The sequence below is a fragment of the Pleurodeles waltl genome, chromosome 3_1 (genome assembly GCF_031143425.1).
Source record: "Pleurodeles waltl isolate 20211129_DDA chromosome 3_1, aPleWal1.hap1.20221129, whole genome shotgun sequence".
In the NCBI taxonomy this organism is placed as follows: Eukaryota; Metazoa; Chordata; class Amphibia; order Caudata; family Salamandridae; genus Pleurodeles; species Pleurodeles waltl.
Window position 1 is genome coordinate 93,706,766 of NC_090440.1, and position 19,216 is coordinate 93,725,981.

The window sequence follows — 19,216 nt, forward strand, 5'->3', positions numbered from 1 at the left end:
GCCAGTGGCTGTAGGGGAGTATAAAAAAGCCACTCAGAAGAGATGACCAGGGAGGCAAGCCTTTCAGACATGGGAGTCAAAGAACTAGTTTTCCTGGGAGGCCCTTACCTAGAAAATGCGTAATTCACAAAGGAGGAGGTCAGACAAATATGGCAGGACAAGTCAGTGCTAGGCAGGCCTAAAACAACAGCAGACAAACAGATTGCCCACAGCCAGTTGGTCTCAACAGCTAAGAACCGAGGCATGATAGGATTCAATGAAAACCAGAACCAACAGACTCATGCAACCAATAAGTTGGATATGCCTCACAAGTCACCCGAATGGGTGAGATGGGACAAACGCAAAACATCTTTCTCAAAAGAGATTTGGGGTGGAAAATTAAGTGTTTATGTTTTCATTTGTAGCGGCCACAATTGTGCCCGCTGGATTTAACAATGTGCTAATGAAAAATAAATGATGACAAAGTATATTTTAGGCACTAGATTAACTGCTAGCATTAAAACGAATTAGTATTCTTTATGGTTAATGTGCAATTTATGAGTTTAAATAGACGTGTGCATAAAAATAAATACACTTCTCTGTTATATCTAACGCAATGCAATAACAAGTTTTCCAATTTATATTAAAATGTTTATTTCTTTCTGTTGGCATATTATTAATGATGAATTTATAAGTTTATATATTATGTGCGTTCATTTACAAGTGTAGTAATGGATGAATCATTGTTCTAATGTGAATTTTTCCATTAGGTTCTGTTCCCATGAGTAGCAATAGTTTCTTTGTTTAATTGTACAGAGACTTTAAGTTTAGTAACCTTGGTCCAGAACATTTAGGCCTGTGGACTTAATGTGAAGTAAAATTGTTGCAATTAACATACGGATTCACATGGGACCGAGATAAGTCCATTGGGAAGAAATCGGATTGTTGCAAGTGAAAGTAAATTCCAACAGAAATGTTTGAATGCACACGGAAAGAAGAGATGACTTCAGACTTAACCTGAGAAAATACGGGTCTGTTGCAACCTGAAGACGTGTCGTTAATTTGATTGGATATTTCCTTTTTTATGTGATGTAGGGCCACTGGACTGACAAATCAAGTCAAATTATGTTTTTAAGTAGGGGTGGACTTTGAAAGTTTTAGATACTCTTCCCTCAGTTTTCAAGACTCCTTGACTCTGTGCAACTTTCTCTCTTCCCTAGTGATGCTTCTGACTGGACTTTTCTGATGACACTTGCTTTGCTGATGAAGAATCTTTAAATGGTCAGGTATATCTCCCTGCTGATTGCCATTTCTCTTGTTTTTTTCTTTTTCTAGAATAGAAGCTAGCATGCTGACAATCACCTATTTTATTTTTCTAGTTAGTATTTTGTAGCCACAGATAGAATATTTTCCAAATTATTTTTGCCTCTTTTGTATTTTGCCCAGATGTGTTAGCCCGTCCCACACATACATGTCCTAATTTGATTTTCAGTTGTAGAGAGAACCCATGTCCACCGCCGAATTGTGTACTCTGCTAAAACAGTCTGATCTGAGATATATTTCAGTTTCATAAATAATATCCTTAATGATATGTATTCTTCCTCTTGAATGCTTAATTGTGTTGATGCTACTTCAATTAAACTTGTTTCGCCATTTTGGGAAGTCAATGGGGTTGATATATCTTCATAATCTGATTTTGCGCACAGTTTACATGACATTAGTTTTGTGATTATAAAATAAAGCTTTGAAACTTTCATTGATTGGAGTTTTAATTCCGTGGCCACATTGGTCATGGTGTCTAAATTGTTGGGGTGGTGCTGAAATAATCCTGTATGGTTAACCACACTTCTTATTAGCTTTGGAACACCGTCCCCTTGGAACTGTATCTTCTGGAGCATGAGCTTCTTTTCCACAAGACTCTGAAGGCCTGGCATTTTAGATCCTGATTCCTGATGCCAGTACCATCAGTCCATCTTCAGTGTCGGTAATAGCGCTGGGAGGCCTTCGGGTAGCCACGTGCTATATAAGACCGCAAGAATAGAATAGAATAGAACTCAGTATCTGCAGGGATTTCACCATGTGATATGCAGAGATTGGTATATTCAAGCAATTCGGAGACGGAGAGGACAGTTTCTCTCATTCAACCTTTGATACCTACCACATTTCAGACCTAAACCAGATGTTAAATCAAGCAGGAGCAGTATTAGGTTCAAGATGCCCTCAGGCAAATCCATTTCCTTGCATGCCCATACCAGATCAGGCTACGAGTGTATATTGCAGTACCCTGCAAAAGATGCCCCAGAGAAACAATACCAGTTTGCAAGGTTTTTAAGTGCAGCAGTTGATGGAGTGGTTAGATAATTTGAGCTAAAAAGGAGAAACAGGTTCAACAAATGGTAGAGACACCAGAGGACAGAACAGTGAATTTGTCCAGATTAAAATTATAATTAAATAAATTAGTTATGGAACGCTTGAGACTGAGTGATTGGAAACATACAGGGAGGATGAATTGCGCTTCATGTGCAAAGATGTTACACAACGTGCAGTACTGATTTATGAGAAATTAGCAGAATTAGCTGAGAAATATGATGTGACTTTAGAAAAATCAAAGCCCCTAAGAAGGAGTTACAGGTTAGAGTTCAGTACCAAAGACATAGCAAACATGAGATCACCCGGCATGAGAATGCACAATAAGGAATTAATTATACATGGAGTGCATTAGATAAGTGGGAAAGCAGATGGGCAAAGAACAGAGATAAAAAGAAAGCAAAGCAAAGTTTGCTTCTGGTTGGAGCAAATCAAGCTGTAGATTATGTAAAAATGATGCCAATGAGGGAAATTCCAGATGGAGGTTATGTACATGTCCCGTGGAGCAGAAGTGACATAGGGCCAGATGTAGCAAAGGGTTTTACCCATTCTGTGTCTATGGGAAAAATCATTGGTACATATGGCCCATAGTGTCATTTACAAATGATTACCCAAGATTGAGGGAGAAGCCAGTGGAGTGCTATAAGCAAACAGAGAGATTTGTGACATTTCAAATGCCTGTGGGAGGATATAAATACATTGCTTGACACTGTGGTTCCAGTTGATTTGTGGGTTGAGTGCAAGCAAAGTGTTGATTGGCCTGACCGTGAACCGCCGAGAGATCCAGTAACAGGTGCGCTGTCTGTAAAGGTGATAAAAGGGTATTATAAAGTGATTGAATTCCTTAAAAATAAAGTTTCCCAGAAGGAGGTTGATTGGCAAAAGATTGACAGGACAGCACAGGAAACTAAAGAGTAGATTAATGCCTATCATGAGAGATTGTTGCAAGCTTTCAAACAGCACAGTGGTTCTGAAACTATCGAGCCGAAAGACATGAGTCATTTTGTATCTAGATTTGTGCAAGGACTAAAGCCTGATGTTAGCACCATGATTTAGCAGCATTTGATTTGTTGGCAGAAAAAGCCTATTGATGAAGTACTGCAGTATGCAAGATTCTGTGTTGACGAAATTGAATTGAAGCAGAAAAAGTTGAAAGAGAAATTGATGGTGATGAAATTGAAATCTGCTCAGTCAGGAAATCAGAGCCCGCAGATGACGATGAACACTAGCGGAATGCAAGGGCTTCAACAGCAGGTTAACAACGTGTTTCACTTTAGAGGTAAAGGATGCGGTGCTCGGATAGATCAGAGTGATAATGTGAGTAATGTGCAGTCAATTAAGAAAATGGAGCCATGTCACACATGAGGAAATTTCGGACACTGGAGACGGGACTATCCTTATAATAATGTGAATAATTTGGTGCAGAATGGTGGTGTTGTCGCTCAGACTGTTAGCAATGATGAAGTTAAAATTCAGAGAACTCAAAGACCCCAAGTCCAAAATGTGGCTGTTCCTAAAGTAGCACAGCAGATGCAGGTCGTGCAGCAGATGCAGGTGTCAAGACCCGCACATTCAAACCACTGAGTTGTACTCCTGATTCTGTGATATGCGCATTATATCATGATTTGCATTGTTCTGATGTGCATGTGCTTTTGTTCTCATGGTCCTGAAGTGTGCATATTCCATTTGTGGCTCACGATATGTCATTGTACTTGTCAGGTTATTTGTAGCATCCTTGTACTCAAACACATTGTAGACAATTATTGTGATAGAGACCTTTGGTCAACACTTTCGAGTTTCCAGATAAACTGTGTTACCTACACATGTTTGCCACAGAACCAAACTCACACGAGAGCCCAACAACCATGTGACTAACCTGAGTGCGGTTGGGCGTGCCGGGTGACTCATCTGGGTGTGGTTAAGCAAGACCTATTTAAACCCCACCCACACTGCTGAGAACGGCTTTGTGTTGAGTCTTCCGTTGTGAGTGGTCATACCTGATTAGTTCATCGGAGTTCCAGACCACGTAGATCTTCCAGGGGCTTCCACTCCATCCACAGCTCCACATCATGATTCCTGAACCAGTAAAAGAAAAAGAAGAAGTTTAAGGTAACCCAGACGAATAGTGCTGCGCAGCTGAAAACACAGAACTCATGTTTCAATAGCGGATAATGAATAATCAAAATGAGCGCTCACATGTAAGCAATGCTTGGTGGCATTCAAATTGAAAAAGGATAATTGCTAATCTGTGTGAACAAAATCCTTGAATTAGGTGATTAACTTTCTTGCCGTTCAGCATTAATGACAACACCCTGAGACTTGTTCTGAGAAAAAACTAAGGGCCAGATGTATGATTCTGGCCCATTGCGATTCGGTAATTGCGATTTTTAAGAAATCGCTATTACCGACTCGCAAAGGGCCATGTATCACATTTGCGTATCGGTAATAGTGATTTCTTAAAAATCACAAATGCAATTACCGAATCGCAAATTGCGATACTGGCCCCATTCGCAGCTATTGGCCTGTTGGCCCATAGCTGCGAATTTTTTGCATTTCCAAAAAAATTGCGATTTCTGAACCAGAAATCGCAATTTTGGAAATGCAAAAGGGCAGGGTGCTGGGGGCCTAAGGCCCCCTCTCCTGCACCCCAATTTTTTTTTTTTAACATGTAAAGTACACACATGCCAAAAGGCATGTGTGCTTTACATGTTACATTTAAAAATGCAGTTTTACTGCATTTTTAATTTTTGCACCAGGTTACCACCTCGTTGCAGACCATGGTATTTTGCATGTGCAAAATACCATTCTGCGAAAAATCGCAATTTGTGATTTTTTGCAGAATTGCCTTGCGACCTGGATTTTGCAAATCACAAATTGCAATTCGCAAAATCCAGGTCGCAACGCAAAAAATCGCAATTTTTCCGATTTCTATTTTGTGGTCTGCGAATGCCTTTGATGCATTGCAGACCACTATTTTGCACTCGCAAACGGCCGATTTTGCCGTTTGCGAGTGCAAATTTTTTTGATACATCTGGCCCTTAGAGAGTTAAGAAAGTTGTTAAAAACCTGTGCAACTGTAGAAGTGACTTAATTTCACACATATCAGTAGAAATCACAGAATCCAGGATGATGAGTATGTGGTGTGCCAGCACCTTAAATAAGCTACAGAAAAACATTTGTTAGATAAGAGAAAGACTTGAATGCCTGTTTGTTTACTTGTGTTTGTTTGGCAATTTCTTTAGATACCAACCACCGTCTCAATTTGCTAACACACTCCTACAAGACAGGAAGTTCTATGGTGACGATATAAACCAAGACTCCTACTACTTTCAATGCAGCCTTCCAGTTGTTCTCAGATACAAATCATACAATTAACATAATTCCTCGAAATAAAGAGAGGACTGATAGAAGGGAGAGAGGTCTGTAAGAGTGCAGCAAGTAATAGTTTTAATTTTATTTAAGGTCGACGATGGGAATCAAGGCTGTGAGGACATCATCCTGGAAGGCCCTACTCCTGGAGCCCTACCTTATGTTCCAGAGTACATTAGAATCCTGAACAACTGCCTGGTAGGGGGCCAAGGGGTGGGTCCCTATTGTCTCCACAATGTTGTGGTGTGTGCTTCTACAGGTAAGACCAGCCACCGCACCCCTGAAAGAACACGAAGCCCACGCTAACAAACATTGCCTAGACGATATGGATCCACAAGTTATGCTGCAGGACTTGGCAAATATGCTGCCCACTATTCAACTAGAAAATTCAGTTATGAAACTATTCAACTTGAAAATTCAGTTATGAAACAGGAAATGTCATCCATCCAGTCTCAGTTAGCTCAAAAGGCAGATGCAACCAAAGTATTTGTTCAGCCCCCTAGATTCCCTGGTTCAGGTGGAACCTCAGCATCTCATCGAGCAGCAGCTTCAGCCCCTCGTACACAAATCCAGGTAGTAACTCCAGTTGCCATTCGGTTAGTCCCCCCAAGTGGTTTTATGGCGATAATACATAAAAAAAAAAAAATATTAATCAATGCCATCTACATTTTATGGCATGGCCAATGGCATTCCCAGATGATGCTTCTAAGGCAGGTTTTGTTCTTTCCTACTTAGGGAGTGACGCTGCTCTGTGGTCCATACCATTGGTAGACAGAGATGACCCAATGTTGTATAATTTCAGACGTTTTAAAGAGTCCAGGTGCACTTTGTTTGCTTGTCATGCCTTTTTACAGGTGGCTGAGAACAGGTTTCTCAGTTTAAAACAGTGATCTTCAGAGTTATTACATTATATCACCATCTTTAATCATCTGGTCGTTGAGGCAAGCTGGCCAGAAGAAAAAAGGGTATCTCTTTTTTATCATGGACTCAGAGATGAGTTAAAGGATTTACTCTTTCAGTAGTTGGAGGTCCCCAAAGGCTGTGCAGAGCTCATAGATTTAGTGGTAAAACACAACCATACACTTTCTGAAAGAATGATGGAAAAAGGGAAGAGTTGTGAGCATAAGGTTATCATCTTCCAAAATCATACCAGAGGGGATGTTCAAGTTAAACAGTCACCAGAGTTAGAAGAACCCATGCAAATTGGGTCAGTTAGGAGACCTTATCAAAAGAAGAGAAGGGTACACGTAGGAGGTTAAATCAATGTTTATACTGTGGCAAGATCTTGCACTTAGTTAAAGAATGCCCAACCCGGCCACAGAAGCCTAAAGTAACCTCAGGGGTTTCCTCTGCAGCAGTAATCCAGTCTCAAGAACTGACAGAAAACTAGATGATTCAGTAAGTGAAGAGATCCACATATCGAGTTCAGTGTCAAGGATAACCTAATTTTCTCGTCCTTGCTTAGCTTACCATCATTTAACTATATCAGTCTTGTTACCCTCTGACTCAGGATGCTCTTGGAAAGTGAAAGCATTAGTTGGCTGTGGGGCTACAGGAAACGTTATTGATACCCGGTTCATAACCCTAGGCAATACACGGCTTACCTAAAGGTAGACCTTAGATCATCTGAGCAGTTGATGATAAAGAATTAACCTCCAGCCCTATACAGTATATGACTGAGACGTTGACCATGATCTGTGACAACAATCATGAAGAACACATTTCTTTTGATATTATCAACGCACCACAGTTTTGGCTGACCTTGGGCTTACTGTGGTTGGTTAAACACAATCCACATATTGATTGGCATACTCGAGTCATAACTCTTGGGTCTCTCTTCTGTACACAACATTGTTATGCATCTATGGTACGAGACATTCATAATATTCAAGCCAAAAATACTCTAGCAAATGTGTCGGGTATCTCCTTAGTTGATGGATTACCGGATGCTTATTCTGACTTAGCTGACATTTTTAGTAAGAGGAAAGCTAACACCTTGCCTCCCCACCGGGAGTTTGACTGCAGAATTGACCTACTGCCAAGAGCTACGTTGCCTTGTAGTGGCATATACGGTCTCACGGAACAAGAAAATTAACACCTCCGCAGGATCTGGATGAGTATTTAACGATTGTCCATCATTCTAAACCTCCACTGTCAATGCCCCTCTTTTTCGTCCCTGAAAAACTGGACGAGTTACATGCTTGTATAGGTAATTATGCTCCTAACGATAGCACTGTTAAAAACAGATATCCCCTTCTATTAATTCCAGAGTTACTCGACAAGGTGAAGGATGCTTTGATCTATACTAAGTTAGATCTTAGAGTGGCATGCCATTTAGTAAGAGTCAGACAAGGGGACAAATGGAAGATGGCCTTCCGGACCAAGTTCGGTTTATTTGAATACCAAGTGATGCCCTTCGGGTTCTGTAATGTCCCTGCCACCTTCCAGTTGTTTATTGATGAGATCCTCAGGGAATTCATAGACATCTGCTGCATCATGTATATAGACGACATTCTTTTATACTCAAAAACAGAAACTGATCATGTAAAACAAGTATGCACCATACTTCAACAACTGCGTAAAAACCAACTATATACCAAATTAGAAAAAAGTGAATTCATAAAACCGAAGTAAACTTCCTACGGTATGTTCTTGGAGCCAGTGGGATTAAAACGGATGACAAAAAAGTAGAAGCAGGGATCAATTGGCTAGCCCTCAAAACAACAAAACAAGTGCAGAGCTTCTTGGGATTTGCAAACTTCTACTGCATCTTCATTCACAATTTTTCCGAAATAGTCACTACCATTATGCGTCTCTAATGCAAGAATGTATCTTTCAACTAGAATGTGAAAATGTAAAGAAAATGTTTACTGAGGGCCCCATTTTGGCTCATCTGGACACCAGGCGTCCCTTTCTAGTTGAAGCAGATGCCTCTCAGAATGCTATTGGGGGAATTCTGTCCCAGCGGGATGAAGTCGCAGGTCGAATGCACCCAGTCGCAATTTATTATAGGAAATTGCTTCCAGTTGAACAAAATTATCCCATTCTTGAAAGTGAAGTATTAGCCATAAAGGCTGTTTTTGAAGAATGGTGACAGTACTTGTTGGGGGCCCAACATCCTGTGACTATATACACCAATCATCGTAACCTCCAGTTCTTACGTTCAGCTCAAGCCCTTACAGCTAGACAATTACGGTGGACAATAGTTTTTAATGATTTCAATTTTGTAATGACTTACAGACCGGGCAAAGAGAATGCTAAAGCAGATGCCCTTTCTCAACTCAGAGAAACAGAACAGTCACAAACACATAATGATGAGGCTAAACCTATCATTGCGTAGAACATTTTCAGGGGGGAATCATTACTTTCGGCTTTCTAGACAATTTAACTCAGGAGCTTAAGGCAAAACCTGTACAGGAATAGTTATAAATGGACCCAAAGTCAGTACTAAATGAAAAGCTGATATTCTATGAGGATAGGATGTTTGTTCTAAGTCAAGTGTTATGGGAATGGGTCCCCCTAGCAGATTGCTATCTCCCATTCTGATACCACCAAGGCCATGGCACACCATATCTATGGATTTCATTGTAGAGCTACCCACTACTAGACATACTACAACCCTAACTGTTGTCAACAACTTATCTAAAATGGCACACTAAACTCAAGAATTTGGGAATATTTTTTTTTATAGAACGTGGTACGGTTACATGGCCTATCTTCGGTGATCATTACCGATTGTGGTTCCCAATTTATTTAGAAATTTTGGTTTGCCATGTGCACTTCATCGGACATGGACACATGCCTATCATCTAGCTACCACCCACAAACAAACCGGCAGGCCAAACGCATGAATCAAACAATGGAACAGTATCCTTGCTGCTTATTACTTACTTGCGAAAAAGATTGGTCAGACTTATTACGGGATGTGAAATTTGCATACAATAACACTGAATATACCTCTCTATTGGTATGTCCCCATTCTTCTGCCTAACTGGCGAACACCCACGCATGACTCCCTGTGAGGCAGGTTTACATAGTCCGGTTCCAGCAGTCTCAGAGTATCACTCATGTATCCAACACCTCATGGAGAAAGCCCATATACACCTCGCTCAGGCTAAAGAAACTTACAAGTCCCTGGAGGATCAACACCGCAAACCGGCATCCCAATATAAGCCAGGAGACAAGGTGTGGCTATCCACAAAAAATATACCTCTTACTGGTAAGAAAAAACTACTAACCATTCAATATCAGCCAAGTAGTTAATCCAGTGGCAATGATATGAGAGCTAACTCCTACTCTCAAGATCCACCCAGTATTTCACACTTCATTGCGTAAACTATTGTGTCTAGACACCAGAAACACTCTACCACCTCCACCTATTGAAGTTGAAGGACATACCGAACAGAAAGTGCGCAAAATTCTAGATTTAAAGCGCATTTGAGGGAAATTACTTTATTTAGTGGATTAGGTGAGTTATAGCCCAGAAGAGCCGTCCAGGGAACCAGCTTCTCATGTCATCCATGCCCCTTGTTTACTTCCCAATTTCCACTGTAAATACCCAGAGAAACCCAAGCCGATTACAGCAGTGTTGGGGGCCCTTCTACGAGGGGGGGTACTGTCAAGACCCGCTTATATAAACCACAGATTTTTACTCCTGATTCTGTGATATGCACTTTATATTATGATTTGCATTGTATGATGTACCCCTGATGTGCATTTGCTTTTGTACTTGTGGTCCTGAAGTGTGCATATTCCATTTGTGGTTCATGATATGGCATTGTACTTGAGGGGTTATTCATGGTATCCTTGTACTCAAGCACATTGTGGACAATTATTGTGACAGAGGCCTGTGGCCAAGACTTTCAAGATAAACCGTGTTACCTACACGTTTGTCACAGAACCAAACTCACACGAGAGCCCAACGATCACATGACTAATCTGGGTGTGGTTGGGCGTGCCACGTGACTCATCTGGATATGGTTACATGAACATCCTAAGGAAAACATTCAGGTCAGAGGGGACAGAATAAACAAGTGATTTTCCATTGCTGCTTGCAAAATGAATCTTTCAGGCCTCTTCAAGCTAAGAGCCTTTATACACATTAATATAATAATACATTAATAAACCCATTGTGCACCTTACAATTCAAATCAAATATGCAAAGAAAATTATTTAATTGCAAACATTATTGATAACATGTTAGAATAATTTTAAATGTGCATTTATTTTTCTGCACATATGTAACTTGCATTAATAAAATCCATTTAATTGAATATAAGTACAATTAATTCAGATTCATTTAATACTCATAATATATGTATATCTACAGTTTCTAATTGAAATAATATGTCCATGTTAATATTTGTTATTTCACTCAAATGTAAAAGCACAAAGCCTTCATGTTAAACGTGATAACAAAAATATGAGTGGCAGGCACAATGTCAACCATAATTTTAAACGTGCACATTTTACAACTCATTTTACTTTCTCTGTTAGGCCTTTAAATTCAGATGAATTAATCACCATGTGTTAACTTCTATGCCACTTTTTATTAATAAAATGTGATCCCTATCAACAGTACGATGAGTATGTGATGTGCTAGCATCTTAAATAAGCTACAAAAGACCATGTGTTAGATAAGAGAAAGACTTGAATGTGTGTATGTTTACTTTTGTCTATCACATTGTTAGATGCTAACTAACAAGTTGCTCACTCAAGTTGCTAACTCACTTCTCTAAGACAGGACGTTTGCTGGTGACGATATAAACCAAGACTCCTACTACTACTTTCAATGTGGCCTTCCAGTTGTTCACAAGTACAAATCATACAGTTAACAAGACCTAATTCTTAGAAATTAAGGGAGGACTGATAGAAGGGAGAGAGGTCTGTAAGAGTGCAGGAAGTAATAGTTTTCCTTTTCTTTAAGGTCGACGATGGGAATCAAGGTTGTGAGGACATCACCATGGACAGCCATCCTGTCTGAGCCTTACCTTATCTTCCGGAGTATATTAGAATCTCAAACGACAGGTAGGGGGATAGGAGGTGGATCCCTAGTATCTCTGCAACATTGTGGTACGCTTTAATGGGTAAGAGACTGCCACCACACCCCTGACAGCAGGTCCCACAACAGGTGCAGGTCACTCAGCAAATGCAGATTCCACAATCCCTGATGACACAGCAATAAGTGATTGTTCCTCAGCAAAACATGAATCAGAGACCAAATGCAAATGTAAATCAGTTGTTGACACAGTTCTCCTTAATTGAAAACGAGGAGTTTTCCGAAACTTTTAACAGTGATAGTTCTGGTGATGAGCAATGCATGTTAGCAGCATTCTTAGAGGTGGATCAACTTGGTCCCTATCTAAATGCCAGCGTTATGGGACACAATGTTTCATTCCTGGTCGACACTGGAGCTACACCTTCCACTGTCAGAACCACAGAAGTACCAAATGTGCCCTTATCAGGAAGAAAGGCTCAGGTAGTAGGAGTAGCAAATCAACAATTAACAAATCCAATTACAGAACATGTACCAATTAAAATAAGGTCATTTGAGGATGGGCTCCAATTTGTGGTTTGTGATTCAAGTCCGGTTAGCCTGTCAGGTTGTGATCTATTGTGTAAGCTAAATTGTTCCATTAGCTGCACACCCAATGGAATAGAAATTCAAACAAATAGTAATGAAGACATGCCCTGTAAAACTGAAGAATTTTACTTGCTCAGACAGTTAAAGATTTACCCGAGGTGGCGCAAGGGACAGTTATGTCAAAGATCTGGGATTTTTCCAGAAAAGAGATAGGACTTATAAAAGGAGTTGACCCAGTTAAAATTACAGTGAAGCCAAATGCAGTGTATCCGAGGATACCACCTTATAACTTGACACCCTCCTGTAATTGAAAACGTAATTTAACAAGGTGTTCTAAAAGCTATCTTGGGAAACCCATGTAATTCCCCTATTTTAGGACTGCGGAAGCACAATATAAAATACTGCATAGTCCAGGATTTGAGAAAAGTGAACAAGATTGTCGTTCCATGTTGTCATGTGGTACAGAATCCATCAGTGATTTTGTTTCAGATTCCTTGTGAGGCAAAATGGTTTTCAGTTAGTGACTTGTGTCAGGCATTTTTCTCTGTTTCCCTTCATGAGGACAGCCAGTTCTTATCTGCTTTTAAATTCGGAAGACATGTTTTCTCATGGTGTTGTATGCCTCAAAGCTATACGTAGTCACCATCAATTTTTTATCAGATTTTGAACAAGAATTTGAAGTCCCTTAAAATGCCTTTTCATTCAGTATTGGTGCAATACATTTATGATTTGATGGTTGCATCAAAAACACATGAAGCCTGTAGGAGAGCTTCAGTTGCCCTTCTAAACCATTTAGGAGAAAGTAAACATAAAGTTTCCCCAGCAAAGTTATAGTATTGTCAAAAAGAAGTGAAATATCTAGGTCACCACACAGAGAAGGATGCAAGAAAGGTGTCCCAAGAGAGAATTTCAGTGATAATGCAGATGAACCCACCGGAGACACAGAGAGATGTCAGAATGTTTTTGGGAATGGATGGCTAATATTGCCAGTGGATTCCAAATTTTTCCCTTTTGTCCAAGCATTTACTGAAGTTAACACACAAGGATGTGTCTGATGCAGTACCATTTGATGACACACATGCATGAAGGCCTCCTCCGATCCGGAAGGAAGCCTGTGCCGAGTCCCAGCTGTGGGAATGCCTGATTACAACGAATGTTGTTCTTTGTTCTGTTGTTGGTTGTGCGCTTTCTGTTTTGATGCAGTTACATGGAGGTGCCAACAGGCCTGTGGCTTATTTCTCAGCCACACTTGATCTTAAAGCTGTTGCATTGCCCAGCTGTTTAAAACCCATAGCAGCAGTAGGTGTCAGCATTGGACAGTGTGAAAGCATTGTCATGGGCCATCCCCTGAATGTTTTTGTGCCCTATTCTGTTGAAGTTCTTTTGACCTGAATGGATACCCAGTATTTGACTCATGTCCATTTAACCCATTATGAGCAAGTTACTTTGGGATCCCCCAGTGTTAACATTAAAAGATGTAATGCTTTAAATCTAGCAACATTTTTACCAATTACTGCTGAAAATGTAAATGATTGTGAGGATGAGGTAGTGCATCACTGTCTCAATGTGACTGAACTGTGCACCAAACCAAGACCCAATATTCAAGATACCCCACTAGACAAAAATGACTATGTCATGTTTGTTGATGGCTCCTGTTTATTAGATACTGATGGAACGCTGAGAGCTGGTTATGCAGTTTGTACAGACTCAGGAGTGATAGCACCTTCATACGTGTAAGGAGACTTTTCTGCCCAAGTAACCAAATTGGTTGCTCTTATTTGAACATGCTGTGCCTCAGAACAGCTCAAAGTGACCATTTTCACTGACAGTCAGTATGGTTTTGGTGTTGTTCATGATTTTGGACAGTTATGGTCCCAAAGAGGCTTTATGACTTCTTCTGGATCACCTATGCAAAAAAGGTGACATGGTTTACCAATTTTTGAAAGCAGTACAGTTACCTGTGAAAATTGCAGTTGTTAAAATACAGCACATCAAAGGTCAAATGATTACATCTCGTTGGGCAATGCCTATGCTGACCAAGTGGCATGTTATTGTGCTGTCCATGGCACATCCTTTAATGAGGAATGAAGTGATAGAAGCAGCACCAATGAGACAAGCTAAAGGTTCTTTATGACCACAATTGATACCTGGGAGGAATTTTAAAGTTTGCAGGAAGAAGTGACAGAAGAAGAACTAAGAGGTTAGAGTAGAGCAGGTTGTGTTCAAAGAGATGAGGATGATGTTTGGGTTTCCAGTGAAGGAAAAACAGTGTTGCCAAACAGTTTGTTGCCTCTGATGGCAAGGTACTATCACGGACAAGCACATAGGCAGAGATGCAATGATCGGAACATTCAGGCAAACATTATAAACACCAATTCAGATTGGTTGCAGAAGCAGTGCGTCACAGATGTGTAACATGTCAGCAAATGAATGTAGAGAAACGCACTGTGGTTCACCTAAGTCACATAGGTAGATCAGGAGGTCTTTTCAACAGAATGTAACTTGATTTCATTGAAATGCTGTGTGTAATGGGTTGGGGTATGTTTTGGTGGGGGGTGTTTTCCCGCATTGGGTAGAGGCTTACCCAACTCGCAGAAATGACAGTCATACAGTTGCAAATCTACTTTTGAGAGAATTGATTCCTCGATTCAGATTTAAATTTCTCTAGAATGAGACAAGGATCTCATTTTAATAGTGAGATCAGAAAATGTTGTGTGCGGCTCTACAAATTGAGCAAAGATTGCACTGCAGTGTCCTGATGAGCATGCGCAGCACACCCCACAGAAAGAGAGGATTGTCATGTCATGAGATCATTATGGGGTGTGCTATGAGGTTGCCAGCTGTGCCTGCAAATGCACTTGTGAACATTACAAATGACTTGGTGCTGGATTATTGCAAAAGACTAGCTGATGTGGTGTGCTCTTTGTCTCATCAGGTTGAAGAAGCAACTGCTCAACCACCACAAGAAGAGTGCCGCGACTCGAGTCCTGGAAACTGGGTTCTGGTGAAGAAGCATGTCAGAAAGTCATGCTTACAGCCACACTAGAAAGGGCCATTCAAGGTTGTTCTAGTTACCATAACTGCTGTGAAGTGTGCTGGTCTGCCTAACTGGTTTCTTGTGGGTCACACACCCAAAGTTCCAAGTCATCTTGATGTTACAGTGCCTGTTCCTCAAGGGTCAGATACAGTGAGAGAAGAGGTCCAGGTTAGCCAAGCTGTGAGGACTGGACAAGTGTCTCTCGTAGAACATGTACAATCTGGTGAAAATCTGAGTGTGTCAAAAGCAATCAAAGGTGAAGGAGGGTCAAGTCAAAGTCAGTCAACTCCTGCTAGCTCAGAGAATGCTGAAATCCCAGTTGTGCCTGAGAAAAGAATTGTGGTTGGAGACCAGTGGCCCACAAAAAGTCCTGAACCAGTAGTAAATGTGCCTCCTCTATGACTGAAGTATCTGATCATAGTGACAGTGAAGGTCATGCAGCAAGGAAGTCAAAAAGAAAAAGAGTGCATGAAAGCCATGTGAAAGGCGTGTGGTGTTACCTACAAGTTCACTACACCTTACCACCCCCAAAGTAACAGGTTGGCTGACAGGTCCAACCGTACCCTGAAGGGCATGATTATGGATCTCTCAGAACCCATGCAGCATAAGTGGGATGTCCTGTTGCCATACATGTTGTTCGCCTACAGGGAGGATGGCTTCAGCCCTTTTGAACTTCTGTATGGGCACCCTGTGAGAGGGTCTCTCACTTTAGAGAAGGAGGTCTGGGATCAAGCTCCTAAGAAGCCACCCCAGGATATTTTCAGTTACATGCTGGCCTTCAGGAACTAGACAGCCCACTTCCGGAAACTCACCCAGGAGAAACTAGAAGCTAACCAGGAGGATATGAAACGCTGATACAACCAGAATACCACTCTGGTTGAGTTTCAGCCTGGCCCCAGTAGAGCTCCGTGCTTTCCAAGAATGTTGGTATGTGCCATTTGAGGTGAAGGGGCGCAAGAGCAATGTCACCTACCTGGTGGATATGCAAACACCTAGGAACCCTTGGAGGGCTCTGCACGTGACCTGCCTCAGGCCGCACTGCGAGAGGTCTGAGTTGACCATGCTCTTGGTCACGGATGATGGGGTGTAAGAGAAGAGTAAAGCTCTCCCCAACCACCTGTTTTCCAAAGAACAGGATGGGTCAGTAGATGGTGTGAACCTCTCCCCTACACTGACCCTAGAGCAGCAGAGGGAATTGCGCCAGTTACTGGGACAGTTTGCCTCTATGTTCTCACTCACCCCGCGAGTCACATAATGGTGTGCTCATGACATTGACACTGGGGACAGCCTGCCTGTTAAGCACAAGTTTTACAGGTTGACTGATAGAGTGAGAAACAGCGTCAAAGAGAAAGTCTGTAAGAAGCTGGAGTTAGGGGTGATTGAGCACTCCAACAGTCCTTGGTCCAGCCCAGTGGTTCTGGTTCCCAAGGGTGTTCCACCCAGTGTCACACCCAAACTGAGGTTCTTTGTTGACTACCAGGAGCTCAGTGTCATCACCAAGACTGACATGCATCTAATCCCCTGAGCTGATGAGCTCATTGACAGGTTGGGAGCTGCAAAGTTCCTCAGCACGTTCGATATAACATCTGGGTACTGGCAGATTGCCTTAACCTAGGGGGCCAAGGAGAGGCTGGCGATCTCAATGCCAGAGGGGCGTTGCCAGTTCTGTGTTATGCCCTTTATGTTGAAGAACACCTCTGCCACATTCCAAAGGCTGGTCAACCAGGTCCTGGCCCGGTTGGAGAATTTCAGTATGAACTACCTGGATGACATTACTGTCTTCAGTGCATCTGGGAGGACCACTTTTACCACCTCCAGGAAGTGTTGAGGGCTCTGCAGAGTGCAAGCCTCACTATCAAGGCAAGTAGGTGCCAGTGCAGGGGCTGTGGTGTACTTGGGACGCCATGTAGGGAGTGGCCAGGTGAGACCCCTACAAGGCAAGGTTGACACCATTCTGGCTTGGGCACCCTCCCAAGAACCAGACAGAGATGAGAGCCTTTTTAAGTCTCACCAGGTACTACAGGAGATTCGTCAAAGGGTATGGCACCATTATTGCTCCCTTGCTAGAGCTGACTTCCAAGAAACAGCCTTGTCAGGTGATCTGGACAGAAACGTGCCAGACTGCATTTGACACCCTGAAGGAGGCCAGGTGCACAGCACCCGGTGCTCAAGGCTCCTGACTTCTCCAAGGAATTTGTTGTGCAGACAGATGCCTCAGAGCATGATGTGGGAGCAGTGCTTTCACAGCTAAATGAAGGGGGCCTAGATCAACCTGTAGAATTCATTAGTAGGAGGTTATTTCCTGAGAACAGAGGTGGAGCACAATAGAAAGGGAAGCTTTCGCTGTGGTCTGGGTGCTGAAGACGCTAAGATCCGACTTGTTTAGGTTTCACTTCTGGGTTCAGACATACCAAAGGCCCCTCAGATGGCTAATGCAGATGAGCGTTGAGAATTCTAAACTGTTGAGGTGGTCCATCTCCCTACAGGGAACGGACTTTACAGTGGAACACTGCCCTGGCACAGAAGGCGCCAATGCTGATGGTCTGTCCAGGTTCTTCTGCTCTAATGATGAGAACTCCCAAGAGGTTGGGTAGTTCTCCCCACGTTCAGCTGGGGAAGACATGTCAGCTCCTGGCATGGTTTCCCCTGTCTTTTTGGCTTTTGATCTCCGGTTTTTGATCCTGTGCTGAACTTCGTTTTTTCTGGCTTTAGGATTCTGGACACTTTACCACTGCTGACCAGTGCTAAAGAGCAAGTACTCTCTCTCTGAATGGTATTGGTGATTGGTTTATCCATGATTGGCACATTTGATTTGCTAGTACGTCCCTAGTATACAGGGAGTGCAGAATTATTAGGCAAGTTGTATTTTTGAGGATTAATTTTATTATTGAACAACAACCATGTTCTCAATGAACCCAAAAAACTCATTAATATCAAAGCTGAATATTTTTGGAAGTAGTTTTTAGTTTGTTTTTAGTTTTAGCTATGTTAGGGGGATATCTGTGTGTGCAGGTGACTATCACTGTGCATAATTATTAGGCAACTTAACAAAAAAAAATATATACCCATTTCAATTATTTATTATTACCAGTGAAACCAATATAACATCTCAACATTCACAAATATACATTTCTGACATTCAAAAACAAAACAAAAACAAATCAGTGACCAATATAGCCACCTTTCTTTGCAAGGACACTCAAAAGCCTGCCATCCATGGATTCTGTCAGTGTTTTGATCTGTTCACCATCAACATTGCGTGCAGCAGCAACCACAGCCTCCCAGACACTGCTCAGAGAGGTGTACTGTTTTCCCTCCTTGTAAATCTCATATTTGATGATGGACCACAGGTTCTCAATGGGGTTCAGATCAGGTGAACAAGGAGGCCATGTCATTAGATTTCCTTCTTTTATACCCTTTCTTGCCAGCCACGCTGTGGAGTACTTGGACGCGTGTGATGGAGCATTGTCCTGCATGAAAATCATGTTTTTCTTGAAGGATGCAGACTTCTTCCTGTACCACTGCTTGAAGAAGGTGTCTTCCAGGAACTGGCAGTAGGACTGGGAGTTGAGCTTGACTCCATCCTCAACCCGAAAAGGCCCCACAAGCTCATCTTTGATGATACCAGCCCAAACCAGTACTCCACCTCCATCTTGCTGGCGTCTGAGTCGGACTGGAGCTCTCTGCCCTTTACCAATCCAGCCACGGGCCCATCCATCTGGCCCATCAAGACTCACTCTCATTTCATCAGTCCATAAAACCTTAGAAAAATCCGTCTTGAGATATTTCTTGGCCCAGTCTTGACGTTTCAGCTTGTGTGTCTTGTTCAGTGGTGGTCGTCTTTCAGCCTTTCTTACCTTGGCCATGTCTCTGAGTATTGC

General features: G+C 41.9%; 1 long non-coding RNA gene across 1 annotated transcript in view; it reads right to left on the minus strand.

The window, feature by feature from the left end:
• The window catches only part of LOC138285962 (uncharacterized), a 29,176-nt gene extending 24,753 nt beyond the window's left edge, over positions 1–4,423 (minus strand). Inside the window, exon 1 of the long non-coding RNA XR_011201673.1 lies at positions 4,344–4,423. This is a non-coding gene — a long non-coding RNA (uncharacterized lncRNA). The remainder of the gene's footprint in view (positions 1–4,343) is intronic.
• Positions 4,424–19,216: the final 14,793 nt, after the last annotated feature.